Source organism: Myxocyprinus asiaticus, chromosome 15 (genome assembly GCF_019703515.2).
Source record: "Myxocyprinus asiaticus isolate MX2 ecotype Aquarium Trade chromosome 15, UBuf_Myxa_2, whole genome shotgun sequence".
Taxonomy (NCBI): Eukaryota; Metazoa; Chordata; class Actinopteri; order Cypriniformes; family Catostomidae; genus Myxocyprinus; species Myxocyprinus asiaticus.
In genome coordinates this window covers 23,283,241-23,297,173 of record NC_059358.1, presented here as the reverse complement: position 1 = coordinate 23,297,173, position 13,933 = coordinate 23,283,241, and the positions used below count along the sequence as shown (strand labels likewise).

Below are 13,933 nucleotides of genomic sequence, written 5' to 3'. Positions count from 1 at the left end.
TATAAATCGTTTATTTGTTTTATTATAATTATTATTTTTTAATCCGTACTCCATTTGTTCCAGGGCAGTTAGACAATATCATCACAGGCTGACATCAAAGATACAAATCCACATGACCTGTACTTCTGCTATGTTTAGCTTTGTCAAGGCAGATCAAAATCTGTCCTTGTGTAACCTGGTATGTACAGTTAGCTGGTTTATACACTTTGTTTAAGGTCTTTTGATGGCTTGAGCATGACAAACCTGGGGATTCCAAAAGGAACCGGGAGATGTGAGTGTTACCTAATAAATTGCCAATGACAATGCAAAGGAGGCAAAGATAAATAAACCATTTCTAACTGCAACTTATCTTTTAACAAGGATTGAGCTACACCCAACATGACTTGTTCTTTAGACACCATCACATTCTTCTTCACCATCTATATGTCTTCATAATTGAAGACTGACTTCTATGTATTTTTAGATCCCTTTGGAACATAGGTAGTTGTCTCATGGAAAAGTTAGATCCTCTATTTTTAATTTGTGTCACTAAAAAATCATCACCACAGATGTACTGAAAACTGCAATGTGCATGAAAATTTCAGCAGGCCTGTAAACTGAAGGTAGAGACACTGCGGTACATTTTATAGCCCCATCTGTAGTTATATTTAAATCTTAGGATCAATAAACCCTGAGATAGAAAAAAGAAAAATAACAATGACTTTATGACTTTTTGTTGTTAAGACAAATGGCAATAAAAATGAGGCCATAGTTGTGGTTTATCCACTGCGAGGAAACATTAAGCTGTGACAAAACTCCTGTGACCCTAAGAAAATCAACATCTATATGGAAAGAAGAATTCAAAATGAGCCTTAAACTAAACAAAAAAACTTTTCTGCATGTTATTTTGGGTGAGCTGGACCAATACAAAATGGAGAATGTGATGTTAAGTTCAATGCTTGAGCAAGTAAAATAGGATTATTGATATGTTAGGCTATAGCAAATCCATTATCGCAATGACAATAAAACAGGAATCTGGCCTATTTACTGTTGTGATAAGCAATAACATTTTACCACAAAATAAGCCTATAACACACATTGTGGTCACGAATATTTAAACTGTGCTCCTACAACCTCTTTCACCTCTCCACAAACACAAATAACTCTTTGTACCCTTTGTCTTCCGTCAAACTCTGGACTTAATTTCCAGTCTTGTATCCCCCTCCCCTCGTCCCCCTTCACCAACCAGCCCACCTCTATGCGTGTCAAATCGAATCTCCACCTTAGCGCATACTACACCTGCTGTGTCCATATATAATACGTCATACACACTGGGAGTGCGTGATGACGGATTACTGAATTAGACGAATAATGACACCTGACACTTCTGTTACCGCTCCCTGAGCTGCCACAGCCAGCTCTGCAGCGCTGGTAAATAAAGACCAGGGATGGGGAAATACAGAGAGAGATGAACAGGCAGGGGGAGCGGCAGGAAGATGAATGGAGAGAGGGAATGTAGGTGTGTAGGCCTATATACAAAGAGAGATGGAAGGGACATAGAAGACAAAGAGAAAAAGAAATTCAACAAGTCAGGTAGATGGATCTAAGAGGGCATTTTTGTTTGCAAGCTGCTTTGCTTCTGAATAGTTCAGAATGGCTTACCTCTGTTTTCAACACCAATAAACACACAAAAGAAGAGGCTGTGTATTGGCTAGAGTTTATAGCATCAGCAGGACTTTCATGAGGTGTTAATGTGTGGCAGGACCTATAGTAATTGCACTCAGACCTTGGCCAGTGCTACATCTGAAGTAGCTTCAATGAAAACAGCAAGAATCTGCAGGGGCTAGCCATTATTAATATGATTAATAAATGCGAGAGAGACAGAGAGAGGAAACGATTTAAGGTATACAAATATTGCAATAAGTTGTAAACCATGCAAATTTGAAAATCCTTGGAATGAGCATTAGAAGGCCTATATGTGAAAATGTCAGACAGCTTACTTTTCTTATCCAAATTATTGCTTTTACAGTAAGAATCCAAATGCTTCTATGTCCTCTACAGTTTTAGGGCAATGTGACACACACATAACCTGTATGAGTATGTGTGAGAGAGACACAGAAAAGAGAGAGTGAGGAGCCAGAAAGAAATATTTACAAAGCCTATATATACACATAAGTCATTCAGGATGGCCTGCCTGGCTCTTATATTTTATAGCTATGCTCTGTGCTGGCGGAACAAGATGACAGCTGAGTTCCTTCAACGGAAAACATGGTGCCTCTCTTGTTTTCTCCATCTCCCTCCATTGTTTCTGTTCTCCGTCTATCCCTCTTTATATTACTCTTGTCACCTCACAGTTTTTTTTTTTTTTTTGCTTTCTTTTTTATGGTTGCCCTCTTTTCACTTGCCATGGATGTTTCTTGTAGCTATTTGTCTTTGTCACTTCCCCAGAATCCCCCTCATCTTCATCTTTGATGTTCATCCCTCCCTCTCTTTACCTTCTCCATCCTCCAGGTTCCTCCTCATTACTTTTACGTGTTGGATATTTTTCTTCCTGTCTTACATTTGAAATAAAAGAAACTTGAAATCTCTCTTTAACATTGTTACATTTTCACTGTGGCCTCCTGGCTCCGTTTAGAAAACAAAGAATCAACTTTGCACTCATACATACCTTTACGCCTTATTTTATTCACCCTCATTTCTTTAGCTTGTTCCTCTTGCCTCTTACACTCTCTATGTTCCAGCAATCCCTCCCGCCTTCTTCCGCAGCCCGAGCACAGAGCCTCAAGTGTCGGAATCAATTAGAGTGAGCGGTGTCTCGCCCGTTCCTTCACGGAGGTAAATATTAAACTGCACAGAACGGCGGGCGGGGAGAGAGAGAGAGAGAGAGAGAGGTGGTGAGGAGGGGAGAGCGAGCCCTCCGTCCCTAATCCACCGCATCGATCAGCCGGGGATGAGGGTAATATATTATTTTGACAAGATACGATCCTCCGACGCGCACCGCTATCCCCGGCGATCGATTTCTTTTTCTCTCCCTTTTTTCTTTTCTTTTTCCCTTCAGCAGTAGGGACACTGCGTTTGTGCCTCTGTTTTGTTGTTAGTCGCTGTGTGTGCAAGTGTTGCTGAGCGAAACAGTGTGAAGCCAACAATAGTTGAGGAAACGCCTGGAGAAAACTTCTCATCCACTATCACAGCTGCACGACCTCGGGCGTCTCGACAAAATGATACGCGAAGTCTTAATGTCTTTATGGCGTTTTCTACAAAACATACATTTCACGGGGGTGATCCAGATTACTGGTAGTCAAACAAAATAACAAAACCATTAATAAAGATAGTACACGAGGCCCGCGGGAGAAAGAAGCCATTCACGTGAGCTACAATTAAAACACATTGGCCTTTTTATCACAGTGGCGCCATATTTGATTTTTGACTACAATGAAAACGAGGCTGTGAGGGATAGACTGCAGTCTCTTCAGTGGCATGTACTGTATAAGGCTCCTAGATTACATATAATTTGCCACAGCTAATGTTTTATTTATTTATTTTTTTAAATGTTTTTTTTTTTGTCTACTGGAGTTTTTTTGGAAAGATGTTTCTACCAATGTTATATCAGCAGAATGATCCAAAACACTTTAAAAAAAACAGTAGCCCTATATATCCAACTGAAGTGACTGTAAGGCCACATCCACACTATTTTGTTTTTGTTTGAAAACTCTTTAAAAAAAAATGTCAGTTTCCTAATGTCATTTTTTCCAAAGTATGCAGGAATGGAGAACGTTTTCAAAGCACACCGTTTTCAGTGGAGGAAAATGCCATTCTATCATGTAGCGAAATTAATGCATTTTTACTCATTTAAGTTTGAAACCTTTGTTTTCAGTCTCCTAACATCAATAGTTTTGCAAAGTATGCAGTTATGAAGAGTGTTTTCTATGGAGATAATATGTTTTTGGTGGAGGAAAACGCTGTTCGAGTGTGGGTGAGAGGCTTAAACGTAACAAAATCAATGCATTTTCAAATCAGCCTCACAGCCTCGTTTTCATTCCCGTCAAAAATTAAATATGGCGGTACTCTAAATAAGGTCAGTTTAATAACATTAAATAGCATTTCCACATCTGGATACAAGAATACACCATAGATTTCCATATGGGAGTTATAGCTGAGCTGCCTGGGTTAAGCTCACCAATTGCAAAAATAAGTGTCTGGCCTCTTTGGTCCACTGTGCTCTTTTGCCTCCCCTCCATATCGCTTTGTAAACTGTGTCTAAATGCTAAATTCCCAGATCAATTTTTTTCATTCAACCTCTCTCCCATCCTTTTGTGCCCATTGCCCCCTGCCTCCACCTCTGAAGTGGATTGAAGTTCACTGTCTTTTTGCACGCACAGTCTGCAGTGTGCTTCCGTCTACATGTTCATGTTTGAACAAGCACATGGAGCTGTCCTTAAATCTTTGAAGAAAGGTAAAAGAATAAATAACTAGTGAATCAGCTTGTTTGATCATTTTCAACCAAGGCTCTGTGATTTCAGACAAAACAACACTAGGCCGCTCAGATCATCATGCACATGGACTGTTCTGCCCGTTCTGTGCTCAAGCTTTCTATCAGTCCCACTCTTTTGTTCACTTTCTCCCTTCATATTTTGCCATTTTCTGCCACTTCGGATGCTGCAAGAGAAGCAGTAATGCAGTCACTGTCCCTCTGCAGCCCCCTGCTGTGTGTGCAAGTGACTTGGCCTGTAAGGAGAGGGGGGGAGACGTGGGGTCAAGGTGAGCTCTAATACACTATTGATCCGCCCCAATTGAAAACCTGATGGAAATTTTACCCCCCCACACCCCCCCCCCCCACCCCGTGTATCTCTGTCTTTCCCTTGTCTTTCTTTTTTTTTTATCCCTAGTGAACATCTTCTTCTATGCTTCTTCCCTTTTTGCAAATTAGATCCTACCCAGAGGCTGTCTTTGTGGCATTTCTCTCATGTTGTCCCTGCACGTCTCCACTTCTGTCCCCCTTTTTACACTTTGGAGACATCTAACCTAGTTCGTTGTGTTTCTCTATCATCTTCTTATTCTGCCAAACATTTTCTTCCTTATGCCTTCAGTTGCTTGTCTCCATTTGTTTCTCTTTTTTCAGCTACTGCATAATTAAGCAGTAACCTACCTATATATGTGTATGCTTGTGATTGAGTAAATAAGTGTGTGCACACACACAGACATACATTGAGTAGCGTGGCAGTATGGTCACTGGTGGAGTGTATTAAATGCCACTGTGGGTTTGGCTTCAGGGCTGCACAGCGATCCCTCAGCAGGAAGAGCCAGTCGATAGCACTTCATCCTGGTCAACAATGAGAAACACTCTACAAAATCTATGTCAACACTTTTGTATTCTATCACACTTTCAGTAAATTGGAGAATGGGGCAGATTTCATCTCTCTCTCTCTTTCTCTCTTTCTCTCTCTCTCTCTCTCTCTCTCTCTCTCTCTCTCTCATGTTACTACGGTGCAACCAACAATACATATGAGTCTGTATGCACCCAACTTAGATGACTGAGTGGAATTCACTTATGAAAAATCATGAATTTCCCATGAGTATATTTCCACACTGTCTTCATTCAGCATCTCTCTAACTTGACCTTTCCCTGCATGCATAGGTGTTAATTACTTCTGAGAACAGACTGCAGGATAAAGCTGTCTCTGTGTGTGTATGCCAGCTTCCAGGCGTGATTTATGTTCTGTAGTGTATCTGTCAGGTGGTTGTGCTATCGGTACCACAATCTTCTCGTAGACGCAGAAACATTACACATGTGGTGAGGCCCTGTGTCGACCTGTAGCCTGTGATACACATCTGGAACATCAATGACCATAATGAGGATGAGGAATGAGGCAGTGCTAAGAGAGAAGACCTGGGTTATTGGGGACAGTAATCAAGGTTGCACCATGCTAATCATCGTCTTGTTTTATTATCTGTTTTTCCCCACCCATTTTTTATTCATTATCTGAGTAAGTCTTATTCAAATATCCTCTAATGTCCACTTCTCCTTACACAGGCATTAAGTACTAAATTGTGTCAAAGGAAGGGACCACAGAAGCTCTGTTCCAAAATCTAGTGTGTTGCCTCTGGAGGCAGCACTTAAAGGCATCATAGGCACAATCCTGACATGAAGGCATTTCCAAAAGGTAGGCAACTTAATTATTCTGCCTCCTCAGATCCCTCGTTTTGGCCAATTTTAAGGCAGCATTGTACAGTATGTATCCTTTGCAGAGAAGGCAATCCCTATGCACTGTGATGAGCTTGGTGAATAAATAAATCCAAGATGGCTGATGAAGCGAGAGAAATAATGCATTAAATTCTGAAAAGTATCCATAACAGTTAATGGAAACATACTGTTTTCCAAAAATGTGTGTGTGCTATGTATATTTTTGCTCATTTGCCATGATATTTTCATTTGTAGAGAACTTAATTTGGAGTTCCCACAAAAAAAATTATTGTTTTAGAGGAGAAGTCAAGTAGGATTTATTTACAGTACTTATAATAGTAAAACTCCTAAAGCATTTTCATATTTGTGGTTGTGGTTATCAGGAATCAAAAGACTGGCTAACTTAATGTAAATTGTCAATACAGCAATAATAATACAGCATTATCAGTGCGATACTGTAGATATTGTTGAGTTTTGTGTTACAAGTGGCTTGTTATGTTACTCACTTGTAGTCGCTTTGGATAAAAGCATCTGCTAAATGACTAAATGTAAATGACTTGTGCATCTTCATTCATTGTAATGGGAGCGATTTTTAGTCACTTTTAGAGCCCGTAAAGAAATACTCTGACTTAATTAGCCAGCTAAACTCTACCTCTCAAGCAAAAATGTTGTACCAGAGATACCTTACAGAGATAAGATGCGTGCTGCTACATATCCTACAGTTGTTAGTACTGCACGTATCCAGCTGTCTCGCTTCACTGTTGCGGTTTATGCATCCATTTGTGGTTGCTCTTGCACAACAATTGTTATACAGTTTAATGAATAATTTAGTTTAATATTTTATAGCCCAGGTTGTGGTTTGTAATATATATGGATAAAGCTTACTATGTAAATGATTGGTGCTCTAACAAATATATGATTTGAATAAACAAATATATCATTGATGTTTTTGCAGCTAGATTTTTTTATGTCCTATCCATCCCCGGTGTGTTTATGATCTCTACTCCCACTGCTTTTATTAATATATTTTTAGTAAATTATCATTTATATTGTATATCATGTGAAAGCTGGCTGGAAAAGACTCCAAACTGTTGCAGACCACATCTGTAAATTCACTTTCATGTGTTTTTGGACAGCTCTTGACCTTTTCAATGTGATGAACACACTGCCGTATCACAGTCCATAACAGCTGCTAATGCGGCATCTACCTATGCAGAAAACGGCACAGCAGCTCACTAGGTTTTAGAATATAACCAGAGTGGGCCGGAGACATTGTCTGAAACACCACCAAATAAAACACACAGTCACAGATGGTTATATCTACTGTACTGAACCACTAAAAGGAGTCTCTATTTGCACCCTGGAGTAAATAGCATCTGCAACACAGTGCAGCTATTTGCACCCCAATAGTCTGGTGGAACCAAAGAAATATATGACAAACCAAACAATCGATGTCACTGCAGTGGCGTGGGGTGTAAAGTGGTGTGTGAATGTGTAATGTTGTCCTAGTGACTGCGGTTCAAATCCGCATTTTATCCCACTCTTTTTCCCATCTCATTTACTGTTTCCACTCTTAATATTTCCTTTAATACTACTTAAAATAATAGATAAAAATGAATATAAACGTTAATTTCATCGCAGTGATTTGGTCACTGTGAATGTCGTGGAGTGCAGAGAAGGGTTTGATCCGGAGGCGGGGTCTGACGATCACACTCGTTCCCGCGGCTCGGCATTGCTTGTGTATAGATTGAATCACTCTATTACCATAGCAATATTGCAGCAACCATGTTTTTGGCAGAAACCATAGTTTTAATGCAATTAACCATGGTGTTAATACAGTAATATGGTGGTAATATAGTAACCATGGTTAATTTTGTGGTTACTGTAAATTAAAAAAAATGTAAAATACTATGGTGAAACCATGGTTACTGTAGTAAAACCAAGGTTATTTTTTCTAAAGTAAGGTTAAGGTTAGGTTTAGGGATAGGGTTTAATGTAGTGTGTCTGTGGGACTCTAAATAAACACAATAAACACACTGCAGTGATGCCCATGCTGTATGTAGTACAACCCCAATTCCGAAAAAGTTGGGACAGTATGAAAAATGCTAATAAAAACAAAGAGGAGTGATTTGTTAATTATATTCACCCTTTGCTATATTGAAAGCACTACAACTAAATATTATATGATGTTTTACCTTGTGAATTTCATCGTTTTTAAAAAAAAAAATTTTATGTACAGTAATTTCAAATCAGATGATTGCAACACACTCCAAATAAGTTGGGACAGTTGAGTGTTTACCAATGTGAAACATCACCATTTCTTCTAATAACACTTATTACGCATTTAGGCACCGAAGACACAAGTTTGTTAAGTTTAAAAAGTGGAATTTCCCCCATTCATCTATTATGCAGGTCTTCAGCTGTACAATTGAACGGGGTCTTCGTTGCCGTATTGTGCTCTTCATAATACACCACACATTCTCAATTGGAGATGGTCAGGACTACACGCAGGCCAATCTAGCACTCACACTCTCTGCTTATTCTGCTCCAAATTTGTACATATTTGTCTGCATTAATGGTGCCCTCACAGATGTGCGAGTAACCCATGCCATGGGTACTGACACATCTCTGGCCCATACAGACACTGGTTTTTGGACCTGATAACAGCTTGGATGGTCCATTTCCTCTTTGACCCAGAGAACACTACAGCTGTGTTTTTCAAAACTATTTTAAATGTGGACTCATTGGACCAAAAAACACAATTCTACTGTTCTACTTTCCATCTAAGATGAGACTTAACCCAGAGTAGTCGGCAGTGCTTCTGGACAGTGTTGATGTAGGGCTTCTGCTTTGCATAGTAAAGTCTTAACTTGCATCTGTGGAACAGCGGCAAATGGTGTTGACTAACAAAGGTTTACTAAAGTAATCCCAAGCTCATTTTCATGTTCATGATATCCATTACAGATGAATGATGTTTTTTAAGACAGTGATGTCAAGGATCAGAGATCACACGCATTCAGAAGTGGTTTTTGTCTGGCCCTTTACGCATTTGACCATATTCCTTGAATCTATTAACTATATTGTGCACTGTAAAGGGTGAAATGGCCAAAATCCTTCCAATTTGTCTTTGGGGAACATTGTTCTCAAAGTGCTGGATTATTTGCTGAAGCATCTGTTGGCAAATTGACAAGTCTCGAATGATCCTTGCTCTTGATAGTCTAGGCTGTTTTTGGTGGCTCCTTATATACTATGACACGATTGCCTCTCCTATTTAGATAGATAGATAGATGGTCTTTATTGTCCCAGAGGGAAATTTTTAACATTTCCTGTTTCACATTGCCTTGTTATTTTAACTCGTCAAATTGTTATTAGTCTTAAATTTCCTGTCTCAAAAGTTTTGGAGCATGTTGCAATCATCTGATTTGAAATTACTGTACTTTAAAAAAAAACAATGAAATTTACAAGGTAAAACATCATATAGTGTTTAGTTGTAATGCTTTCAATATAGCAAAGGGTGAATATAATTTACAAATCACACCTTTTTGTTTTTATTAGCATTTTTCATACTGTCGCAACTTTTTCGGAATTGGGGTTGTATTTAAATATGGGTGCAAATAATATCTGCCACTATTTGCACTAGGGTGTAAAAAGCATATACCATTATTTGCACCAGAGTGCAAATAGCACCTGCCTTAATTAAATGGCTCTTATTTTATGTAAAAAAAAATAAAAATAAAAAAATAAAAAAACATATTTGGCACATTTCTACATCTATCTCTATCTCTCTCTCTCTCTCTCTCTCTCTCTCTCTCTCTCCCTCTGAGAAAGTCTTAGCTTAATTGCTTCTAAACTGGATTAATGACTGACCAGGGACATGTTACCTTAATCTCCACTCTTGTAAAGCTGCTCTGTGTCTTGGCTGTGCCTTCTCCTTTTTCTGTCCTCATCCATCCTCTCAAACCATTTACTCTTCCTCTCTCTCTACTGCACTTTCACTCAGTCACCATCACTCTACCTGTCTGCCAATCGCTTTGTCTCTCCCCAGCACCTTTAGTGGTTTAACTGACCATTTCTGCTTCTGCACATGATAACTCTATTCTGTTAAGCCCTTTGTGTCTCAAATCTCTCTTATGCTCTTCACTCACATATTTTTATATTTTACTTTCATCTTTTGTGTGTATCTCCCTTTCATCTCTAGTTCTCTCCGAGTTATGAGCTCACATACTCTTAAGTGTGCATTGCACATACCCAACCCCTTTTGACTGTGTGTGTGGATGCGGTAGTCATGATGCATGGCCAGTTGTGGAGTCTTGTATTAGCACATGTCGATGGGAGCTTGTCATTGCCTCCTAAGTGTTTTGGCAATACTAGGGATCTCCTGTCATGCCAGTGCAACTAATCTCAATTGAATTACATTGAGCTGGTATTGAGACAGGGAGAGAGGACAAGAGTTGGAGGCTGTGTACTTGGCTAAGCACCTCTCATGGTCAACAAGTGTTAAGCTTGAAAATGAAGAAAATGGCTTAGTAAACATGCTAAATTATGTTGTAATTGAAATATAAAAATATAAAATGTTTTTGTGAGAGTTAGGTTAAGGGGCAGGGGTAGAACATATCATTAGCTTAGTATACAAACCATAGACGTCAATAGAAAGTCCTCACCATGACAGAAAAACAAATGTGTGTGCATGTGTTTTATATCAATATATTAAAATAGTAAAAATGACTATGAAAATAGCCTGATAGCCTCACTGCGATAGACTTTAAGACATACATTTCTCTAAAGATTTTAAATAATCAGTGATGGAGGCCTTTAATTTAATTTACTATGAAATGTACCTTAAGAGAATGTTTGTACCATTTGACCTCTCTCTCCAGTTACAGTATTCTACCTCTTCTATCTTTTCCAAAAGCCTAATATGTTATACCTATGAACTCTTTATTTAACCTACACCTTCTCATCTATGCCTGTCTCTCCCCAACTTTCTCTCAATCCTACTGTCTTTCTCTCTCCTGCGGACATTTCTATCCTCTCCTCTCCCCTTGTGGTTGCAGTCAGGATTAAACAGTTATCTCTGAGGCCCTCTATCGCCCCTAAACACTGTGGATGATAAGACTTGCTTGAATTTGTCAAATTGGGCACCATCGATTAACTGACCTTTCCTTGCTCGCAGGCTCCCAGCCACTCTCCATCGCTGACAAGCCAGACAGAGAGATAGATGGAGATATATATTTGTGTTATTATTGTGTTCAAGTTTGTAGATACCAGGTGTGCACAGGGAGGTGGATGAGATAGGAGGAGAGAAGGCAGTGGGGTGAGAGAAGAGGACGGAGCAGAAAGAAGGATAGAAGGAAAGACAGTCCTGTGTGGAGAGACACCTGTGCTTTTTAAAGCACACAAGGTGATTAAAACAGGAGTGTTTTCAATTTCACAGTTTCCCCATCCGGTTGGATAGTTTAGTATGAAATTTAGGCATTCATCCTTGTATTAATTTTAAGTTTTAAAATCATTACGCTTCCCTAACCCTATGGATCTTTTCTGGGTATCTAAATTAACTGTAAAGAAATATAAAGAGGACAGTAACCATTTGTTCAATATTATCTTGATAATCTCTACTATTTCTTTATATCCCAATGGTTACAGACACAAATTAGAGGAATGATAAAGATCTTACCTCCACATGGAATCACTTGTGAGCTATATGTTTGAAATTATTTTAAAAACAGTTTCACTAAAGGTGACACTATTTCATTGCTTAACAGCAGTGGAATAACAGATGTTTAGAATTAAGCATGCTTATCGAAGCCTTATGTTTGGCAACCTGTTGTGAGTAAACTCATGATGTGAGTGAAAATGAATGTGTTGCGCTTCTCACTGCGGTACTATTGACAACACTACAACTGAATTGAATTTTGCTAGTTTTCTTACCTGCAGTCCCAGGTGGTCTCGCCTCAGACGGAAACCAAGGGCCGGAACCGGCACCGTGGCTGCTGGCTGTGGACCGAGTATCTCTGGCCTTTATCTGATCCAATTCCGAGAGCAAAGGCTGTGCAGCTTCGTGCAGTATAATTGATGCGCTGTAACAGCAAAAAGGATAAGATGTGATTTCTTTCCTCTCCTTTTATTTTTATTGTTATTCTTTTCCAAATATAGCTTCAATATCTTTCGTCCCTGAATGCGGGTTAGTGCGGTCAATTAACAAAGCGATATTGACCTAAGTCAGTTATAGTTACCGCATTCAGCTCCATCAGGTCTAAAGATCGAAACTGAATCATTATGAAGTTTAACGTAAAACACGAATAGAATAAAGATGTTTTTGGATTCACTTATTTTTAAATTATTATTATTATTATTATTATTATTATTATTATTATTATTATTATTAAGTAAATCACTGATCAAACTTATTTTGATTGTTTATATTGAGATTGATATTAGGCTAAATTAGAGAAAGCAAATCAAACAAAAATGCATTAAAGCAGCGATCATGTTATAATTGTGGCGTTATAGGCTACGTCAGAAAAAGTGGCATTACATTTTGTTTTAAACAGAGAATCAGAAGTCAAATATTTCTTAATTGTAAGACTCTTAAATGTAGCCTATTGTGTTTATTTTGTCCAAACTAATATAAGATTTTACAATTGTTAGGTAAAATCCTTTCAAAATAGTTTCAGCCGTGACTTTAGAAAAGATTGAAGCACAAATACAAATGTTCAATTAAAATAAAATTTTTAAATTAGGTCTGATATTTTATTATACAAGATATAGGATAAATCACAAGTGTCAATATCAATATTATCAAAACGCTTATTATTGTTATTTTTATTATTGTTTTGTTATTATTATTATTATTATTATTATTATTATTATTATTTCATTTGCACATCTATTTCAACCATCTTATTACAGCCGAAAACAGGCCTTTCATTATCAGGTCCCTGGTAGTTAATTCCAAGTATCGGTGTATTTTGACCAAAAACAAAGAATTTCTGCTCCAAACTTAAATGGACAGGTGAGCAGTATTGCGGATTTCGTAAATCAGTGTTGGGGGGGGGGGGGGGGGGGGGTAGAGGGAGGGGAGGAACTGAGAGATGTGGAGAGGAGAGATTTCCCCAAATGCCATTTAATGTCGGAAATATTTCCAACAAATATTGACAGAGAGATAGACGCAGGAGGGAGCCGCAGAGGAACAGCTCAGGAGGGCCCGTGATTGAATTAATGGATGTTCTGGAAATTGTTCAGATTCGCGGACTGACATACTGCTGTTAATTACTTTGATTAAAATCAAATAATGTGAAAACAAGTAAAGAATGCAGTAAACTCGGAAGATGCAATAGCTGCATGTTCAAGGACTGGAACATGAATATGGTCTCAAAATTCTAATTCAGAACAACAACAACAACAAAAACAAAAACACTGTCCTGTGGAGAAAGTTTCTCAATCGAATCTTTACTTTCTTTTCGTTACCTAATAAGAAGAGGAAGAAGAAAAAGAAGCAGCTATTATCAGTATTTCTATTATTATTATTATTACTACAAATAATAGAACAATATGTTTGTATTCAATTATAATTATAAAATAATACTAATCATTTCGTGATTCTTTAAAAAAAAAAAAAAAAAAAAAAAATTGTTATAAAAAATGTAACAACTTTCCAAAACAGCCCACGGATTGTTTCAAACAAGTGTTTTCAAAATTTTGTCACCGATTAATTGGTAACAAATACCAAATCTGTAATAAAATTGTAATAAATGTTGAAACTATAATTTAGTC

The 13,933-nt window shown here is 38.1% G+C and overlaps 1 protein-coding gene across 1 annotated transcript in view; it reads right to left on the bottom strand.

Moving 5' to 3' along the window:
* LOC127452874 (ETS domain-containing transcription factor ERF-like) overlaps positions 1–12,194 on the bottom strand; it is a 40,056-nt gene extending 27,862 nt beyond the window's left edge. Inside the window, exon 1 of the mRNA XM_051718701.1 lies at positions 12,089–12,194. The gene's annotated coding sequence lies outside the window, so the exon portion shown is untranslated. The remainder of the gene's footprint in view (positions 1–12,088) is intronic.
* Positions 12,195–13,933: the final 1,739 nt, after the last annotated feature.